Source organism: Mus pahari, unplaced genomic scaffold (assembly GCF_900095145.1).
Source record: "Mus pahari unplaced genomic scaffold, PAHARI_EIJ_v1.1 scaffold_13867_1, whole genome shotgun sequence".
Taxonomy (NCBI): domain Eukaryota; kingdom Metazoa; phylum Chordata; class Mammalia; order Rodentia; family Muridae; genus Mus; species Mus pahari.
The window spans coordinates 2355-10560 of NW_018391857.1; the positions used below are offsets into that span (position 1 = coordinate 2355).

General features: G+C 46.7%; 1 pseudogene; it reads left to right on the plus strand.

Moving 5' to 3' along the window:
* Positions 1-849: 849 nt before the first annotated feature.
* Positions 850-2007, plus strand: LOC110314718 (annotated as a pseudogene).
* Positions 2008-8206: the final 6199 nt, after the last annotated feature.

Consider the following 8206-nt stretch of genomic DNA (forward strand, 5'->3'; position numbering starts at 1 on the left):
GAACTCACTTTGTAGTCCAGGCTGGCCTCGAACTCAGAAATCCACCTGCCTCTGCCTCCCAAGTGCTGGGATTAAAGACGTGCGCCACCACGCCCGGCACAGCGCCTGTTTTACTTTCGTTTTCTCGGCAATGGTAAGACGGATGTAGATAAGCCGCGACTGCCTAATTGACACCATGGGCTCATCACAATCACAATTGGCAATTACAACCTTAGAAACCGTGTTAAAACAGAGAGACATCAAGATCACACAGAGGACACTCAAAAATTTCATTAAGGAAGTAGACCGCATAGCCTCTTGGTACATGCTCAGGATCTTTGACTATACCCTCTTGGAAAAAATTAAGAAAAGATCTTGACCGCCACCTAGCGGACAGAGACCTATGGTTAGGCACTAAGGCTATCTGGAAATTAGTCAAGAACTGCTTAGAAGATGAGAAATGTCAAACCAGTGTAAATTAAGGACAGACCACTCTTGAGGTAGTCCAGGACAGCATGTCAGAAACCGAACGCAGTGAGAGGTTGGGCGTGTGACAGAAAACAACTGTCCCAAAAAAAGGAAAAGAAAGAAATGCACCCTCCCTGCAGGGGAGTGTCAGACTTAACAAACCCTAATGTGCCTTTTGATACAAAGAAAAGGGGGAACGGACTTTATCCCCTGAAAGAGTTAGAAGCATTGAACCTTGATAGTTCAGATGATTCTGACCATGATTCCTCTGGAAAAGAGACCCTTGATTCAGAGGAGGAGGCAGAGTTAGATGAGGAAGCAACTAGATATAAGGAAGAAAGATACCATCCTGTTGAAGGAAGAGCAAATAAAAGGCTGCCTCAAGAACCTCCCTTACAAAGAATGCCTAGTGCACCATTGCCATCGGCGCCTCCGTCCTATGCGGCATGCCCTGTGGTAGCCTCTTTCCTGCCGAAAAAAAGTGAGACGTAATCTCCATTCCGCTTTTCCAGTGTTTGAGGCTGAGAATGGTGAGCGGGTCTTTGCTCCTGTAGACTTTGTTCAAATGAAAGAGTTGGTTCAGTCCGTCTGTAATTACGGAATTAATGCAAGCTTTACATTAGTACAACTGGAAAGGTTTGCCAGCATGGTACTGACTCCTGCCGATTGGCAGACAATAGCAAAGGCTGCCCTCCCTAGCATGGGAAAATATATGGAATGGAAGGCTTTATGGCAAGAGGCTGCACAAGAACAAGCTCAAGCTAACGCTGCTGCCTTGACTCAGGAGCAGAGAGGGTGGACTCTTGATATGTTAGTAGGACAGGGAGCTCATGCTGCAAATCAGACAAACTATCCTTGGGGAGCCTATGCCCAAGTGTCCTCCACAGCCATCAAGGCCTGGAAGGCTCTCTCCCGAACGGGTGAAGCCACTGGACAGCTGACTAAGATTATCCAAGGACCCCAAGAACCTTTCTCTGATTTCGTTGCCAGAATGACAGAGGCAGCTGGATGCATTTTTGGAGATCCAGAGCAGGCTGCCCCCTAGTAAAACAGCTCATTTATGAACAAGCTACACAGGAGTGTCGAGCAGCTATAACACCCAGAAAAAATAAAGATTTGGCTGACTGGCTCAGGATTTGCAGAGAGCTCGGAGGACCCCTTACCAATGCAGGCCTAGCGGCAGCCATCCTCCAATCACAGAGCCGCCCCAGAAATAAAAATAACCTAAGAACCTGTTTCAACTGTGGCAATATGGGACATTTTAAAAAGGACTGTAGAGCACCAGAAAAAGGAAAAGAGATTCTTACTCCTTGCACCAGATGCGGCAAAGGCTACCATAGGGCCGAGCGGTGTTGCTCGGTGAGAGATATTAAGGGTAGGCTCCTGTCCCCACTCCATGGCCAATCAGAGGACGTACCAAAAAATGGATTGCTGGGCCCTCGGTCCCAGGGCCCTCAAACATATGGGAACCTGGTCACCAGAGTTCAGGAAGTGACTTGAGGGGCAGCCCAGGAAAATCCTCAAGGATGGACTTGTGTGCCGCCTCCGACTTCCTATTAATACCCCAGATGGGCGTCCAGCCCATTCCAGTGGAGCCCGAACCATCTCTGCCCCCCCAGGACTATGGGCCTTATCTTAGGCCAGGGCTCACTAACCCTTCAGGGGCTAGTGGTTCACCCAGGAGTTATGTCAGCACATCCCAGAGATACAGGTTCTGTGCTCTAGCCCTAAGGGCGTCTTCTCTATCAGCAAGGGAGACAGAATAGCACAGTTGCTACTTCTCCCCAAAACCCTCGGGGGAAGGCCTACTAAGCATGGAACAGAAAAAATAGGCTCCTCCGGGAGTGACTCTGCTTATTTGGTAGTATCTCTAAACGAGAGGCCCAGACTCCGCCTTAGGGTCAATGGAAAGGAGTTTGGAGGCATTTTAGATACTGGAGCAGACAAAAGCATTATTTCTACAAATTGGTGGCCAAAAACATTGCCTACCACAGAGTCATCCCATTCTTTGCAGGGCCTAGGATCTCAATCATGCCCGACAATCAGCTCTGCCACCTTGACGTGGACATTCCCCGTTGTCCACGGGGAAAATTTATACCTTATGTGCTCCCGCTCCCAGTTAACCTCTGGGGAAGGGACATCATGCAAGGCTTAGGTGTGGTGCTGTCTAAAGAAGGCATTGTGCCATAACAACACCTCACCCCAGCACAAAGTATGATGATAAAAATGGACTACAAAGAAGGAAAGGGGTTAGGGCACAGGGAAAAAGGAAGGGTAGAGCCCATCTCACCTACAGCAAACCAAGGCAGACAAGGATTGGGTTTTTCATAGGGGCCACTGAGGCAGTACGACCCATACCCTGGAAAACAGAGGACCCTGTGTGGGTTTCTCAGTGGCCCCTGTCCTCCGAAAAACTTGAGGCAGTTACCCAGCTGGTACAAGAACAATTACAACTTGGGCATGTTGAACCATCCATGTCGCCCTGGAACACTCCCATCTTTGTAATTAAGAAAAAATCAGGAAAGTGGAGATTGCTTCATGATCTCAGGGCTATTAATGAACAAATGAACTTATTCGGCCCTGTTCAGAGGGGCCTTCCAGTACTTTCTGCTTTACCAAGTTGCTGGAATTTAATTATTATAGACATCAAAGATTGTTTCTTTTCTATACCTTTGCATTTTAAGGATAGACCCAGATTTGCATTCACAGTCCCATCTATTAATCATAAGGAACCAGATAAAAGATATCAATGGAACGTTTTACCACAAGGAATGACTAATAGCCCTACCATGTGTCAACTTCATGTACAAGATGCTCTTCTCCCCGTAAGAAAACAATTTCCCTCCTTGCTTTTGCTTCATTATATGGATGATATCCTTATTTGCCATAAGGATTTTGCTATATTGCAAAAGGCATATCCCTTTTTGATCAAAATTCTAAACCAACAAGGTTTGGCAATAGCCACCAATAAAGTTCAAATTTCAGATACAGGACAGTTCTTAGGCTCTGTTATTTCCCCAACTGGGGTTATGCCTCAAAAGATAGAAATAAGGAGGGACCACCTCCACACTTTAAATGATTTCCAGAAATTATTGGGGGATATAAATTGGCTCAGACCCTTTCTAAAGATTCCCACTGTAGAGCTAAAACCCTTGTTTGATATTTTAGAGGGAGATCCTCATATTTCCTCTCCTAGGACCTTAACTAGCACAGCTGACCTTGCCTTATAAAAGGTCGAAGATGCTTTACAAAGGGCTCCATTACAGCGCATTGATGAGCTTCAGCCCTTTGACCTATGTGTTTTTAAAACTGCCCAGCTGCCAACCGCAGTATTGTGGCAAAATGGACCTTTATTATGGATTCATCCAAATGCATCTCCTGCAAAGATGAGAGAGTGGTACCCCAATGGAGTTGCACAACTTGCCCTTAGAGGAGTAAAGGCGGCAGTTACTCATTTCAGGCGAGATCCAAGAACAGTGATTGTACCTTACACCGCTGCCCAAGTACAAATTTTGGCCGCTACCACCAATGGATGGGCAGTGTTGGTCACTTCTTTTTCAGGAAAATTTGATAATCATTATCCAAATCACCCAATATTGCAGTTTGCTCAAACCCAGGCCGTTGTGTTTCCACAAGTTACATCCAAAAATCCCATAGCAAATGGGATAGTGGTATATACAGATGGATCTAAAACAGGCGTGGGAGCTTATGTTATTGAAAATAAAGTTGTGTCAAAACAATACAATGAGACCTCACCTCAAATTGTGGAATGCTTGGTTTTGCTAGAGGTTTTGAAATCCTTTCCAGAATCACTTAATATTGTTTCAGATTCTGCTTTTGTAGTTAATGCTGTAAAATTGCTTGAGGTGGCTGGAGTCATAAAACTCTCCAGCAAGGTTGCCCACATTTTTCAACAGATCCAATGTGTGTTATTAAATAGAAGATCCCCTGTATATATTACTCATGTTAGAGCACATTCAGGCCTTCCTGGTCCTATGTCTGTAGGAAATGATCTGGCAGATAAAGCCACCAAGCTTGTGGCTGTGGCTCTGTCCTCACAAATAGAAGCCACAAAAGAATTCCATAAGCGTTTTCACGTGACGCCTGAAACCTTACGCCACCGCTTTTCATTGACTAGAAAAGAAGCCAGACATATTATTACTCAATGTCAAAATTGCTGTGAGTTTCTACCTGTTCCCCATGTGGGGATAAACCCACGCGGTATAAGACCTTTACAGGTTTGGCAGATGGATGTTACTCAGATCTCATCCTTTGGAAGACTTCAATATGTTCATGTTTCTATTGATACCTGCTCTGGTGTCATATTTGCTACAACTTTAACTGGAGAAAAGGCCTCACATGTCATCCAACATTGCCTCGAGGCCTGGAGCACCTGGGGAAACCCCAAGCTCCTTAAGACTGATAATGGACCAGCCTATACATCTCACAAATTTCAGCAATTTTGCTGCCAGATGAATGTGACCCACCTGATGGGTCTTCCATACAACCCTCAAGGACAGGGTATTGTGGAATGAGCGCATCGCACCCTCAAATCTTATCTAATAAAACAAAAAGGGGGAGTCGAGGAGGCTCTACCCCTGGTGCCAAGAGTAGCCTTTTCCTTGGCTCTCTTCACCCTAAATTTTTTGAACCTTGATGCTCAGGGTCATACTGTGGCTGAGCATCATTGCTCAGAGCCTGACAGACCTAAAGAACTGGTAAAATGGAAAGATGTCTTAACAAATGAATGGAAGGGCCCGGATCCTGTTTTGATAAGATCCAGGGGAGCTGTTTGTGTTTTTCCTCAGAACAATGAGAATCCTGTCTGGGTCCCAGGATGCCTTACCCGGAGCATCACAACAAATGACCAGGACAATCCTGAGAACCTTGCCCCTGCTTCTGGGGACACTGACGGCCGCACAGAGCGAACTGCGGTGGAGAATAATGTCAACCTTCCCTCTCCCAATGCNGGTAATGTATGATGCCCAGGTGTTCCCCCGATTTTTCACTACAAATAGAGAATTGGGACTTGCTTACCTACCAGAGGATGAANAAATAGAACAGGTAAAAGAGAATAGAACCTTGCCCCTTGAGGGTAGTCTCTGCTTTAGGGTAGCTGAAAATGCATCTGTAAACTCCCCATGTGTCCTGTTGGTTAAACAATCTCTCAGCTGGTTGAAGGAGGCCCAATGGGGAACCGTCTCGGTAGATATTGAGGCTAATGCCACGATCTTGTATGGGTGGTGGCCCCTTACTAACTCTTCTGCAGGCCCTACCCAGCAACCCAAGTTGGCACCCTTTTGCAGAGGATCCCAGGATGATGAACTTACCCTTCCCTGGACGGGCTGTCAAGCCCGAGGTTCAGCCTGGGTTCCCAATGGTTTCTTCTCCTTTTCCCCACATATGGGTGATGGGACAAATTTCACGGACCTTAACCCAAGGAGATCTAACCTCAATCCTTTTGATCAATGGTTGCTCTGTGGCAAAAATGGCAGTTGCACCTCCCTCACCCCGATGGTGATGATACTTGGAGGAAGGGGTGAAAAAGGACAATTGTTGTTCTCTTGGCCCGGTACAACAAATAATGGGAAAGGCTTTAGTTGGGAAAGTCAGTATCAAAGCTACAAACATTTCAGGGCCACAAGCTACAGCCCCTCACCGGTCTGTGTCTGGCCACCATTTGTGTGGATAGTTAGTAATGACACTGAGAATCTTAACCTAAATTGTTCAAAGGGCTCCTGTTTTTATGCTTTGTGTTGGAATGCCACTCAATATTCCGTGGCCGTGGTAACCCAAATGCCTCGTTTTGTGCCAGTGCCGGTAGATACCCCAGGCACCCTAACTCTGTTTAGGCAGAAAAGAGATTTTTGAATCTCTGCAATCATTGGTGGCATCATCGCCACGGCAGCAGTCACCACCTCAGTCATGGCCTCGGCCCTGGCATTGTCCAATTCTGTTCAAACAACTGAAACAATTAATGAACTGTCTGCCACTGTGTCTGTGGCTCTGGATAAACAGACCTCAGCCAACACTCAAATTCAAGGAAGACTTATGCTGGTCAATCAGAGCATAGATCTGGTCCAAGAACAGTTAGATATTCTATGGCAGCTAGCTCAGCTTGGCTGTGAGCAAAAACTGCCAGGTTTGTGTGTCACATCCATCCAATATGAGCGATTTACTCATGCAGCTAACCTGTCTAGGAGCCTTTCACAGCATTTTTTACAGAATTGGACTTCTGAGTTTGAACAGACGCTCTGAGAGCTGAGGACGACCATTATACAAGTGAATTCCACCCAGCTGGACCTGTCTGTGACAAAAGGATTATCTTCCTGGATTTCCTCAGTGCTTTCCTATTTCAAGGAATGGGTGAGGGTGGGATTGTTTGGAGCTGCTCTTTGCTGTGGATTAGTGTTACTCCTTTGGCTGGTTTGTAAACTTAAAGCACACACAAAAAGGTACAAGGTGGTGATTGCCCAGGCACTTGCAGCCCTAGAACAAGGAGCCTCCCCTGCTGTATGGCTATCAATACTTAAGCAATAGGTCACTAGCCACTTAGCTCTTGCACTCCAAGAGGTTCGCCTCATTGCACTGGGATGAGTGAGTGTGCTTCAGCAGCCCAAGAGAGTTGCNAGGCTAAGCACTGCAGTAGAAAGGCTCTGTGGAAATTTGAGCTTATTCTAAGGAGATATGTCATTTTGCATGAAGGTTGAGTGTCCTAGTACCCTTCCCCCAGGAAAAATGACACGGGAGCTGGCCAGAGGCCCTCCGGGTGATGAGCCTAGGAGAAGGCTTTGTGTATGGCACCTACTTTGCACACTGGGGTCTTGACCTCTATCTCCACTCTCTGCAATCTGGGTGGCCTGTTGCTTCTAATTAAAAGAAAAGGGGGAGCTGTGAGGAGCCGCCCTCGCATTCGCCATGGCAAGATGGCACTGGCATCCGGTATTCTAACTAATAACAAGTGGGCTGCGCATGCACTGGAGTAAATTTCCATCCCTTGAGCCCTGCCTGTCCCGTGGCGTCATCTGGGCTGATAGTGAACAACCAATCATGGAGCTGCATGTCCTAGGCGGAGGACATTTCCTATATAAGGGAGAGGGCTCTTAACCTCGGGGTCTCTGCTTTGTAAGCTTATGCTCTCCCTCTCAAGANGCATTAAAGCTTTACTGCAGAAGGATCCTGTGTGCCCTGTCTTTCCTGTTGGCGGGACGAGGCATGGGACACAGGCTGGCCTCGAACTCAGAAATCCGCCTGCCTCTGCCTCCCGAGTGCTGGGATTAGAGGCGTGTGCCCCACACCTGGCTGTGAACTATAGCTTATGTTACAATTCACCCTCTCTGTCTCTCTGTCTCTCTCTCTGTCTCTGTCTCTGACTCCCTCCATTCCTCCCTCCCTTTCTTTCCTCTCATACTTGCATGAATAAAAATTGAAATACACCTAAATGTACATCCTGTCTTTAATTCCATCAGTCATTTGAGAAGGAGAGGTGCATAAAACTCTGTGAGCTGGAGGCAGGCAGGGCCTCATCTAGGTACTTATTTCCAAGTCTATGTGCAGAGACCCCTGACTCNGCTGAAAAAAATGAAGAGGAAAATAAAAGATATGATTAAATTCGAATAAACAAAACGAACTAAGAAAAAAGGAAAGGCAGTAATGGGGTGGCCTGGCTTATAGAGGAGGGCCTCCTCGGTTGACCAAACAGACAACACTGCACGGGAAGCTGCTGCCAGCTGCTGCCCAGGCAGCCTTCCTTCTTCCT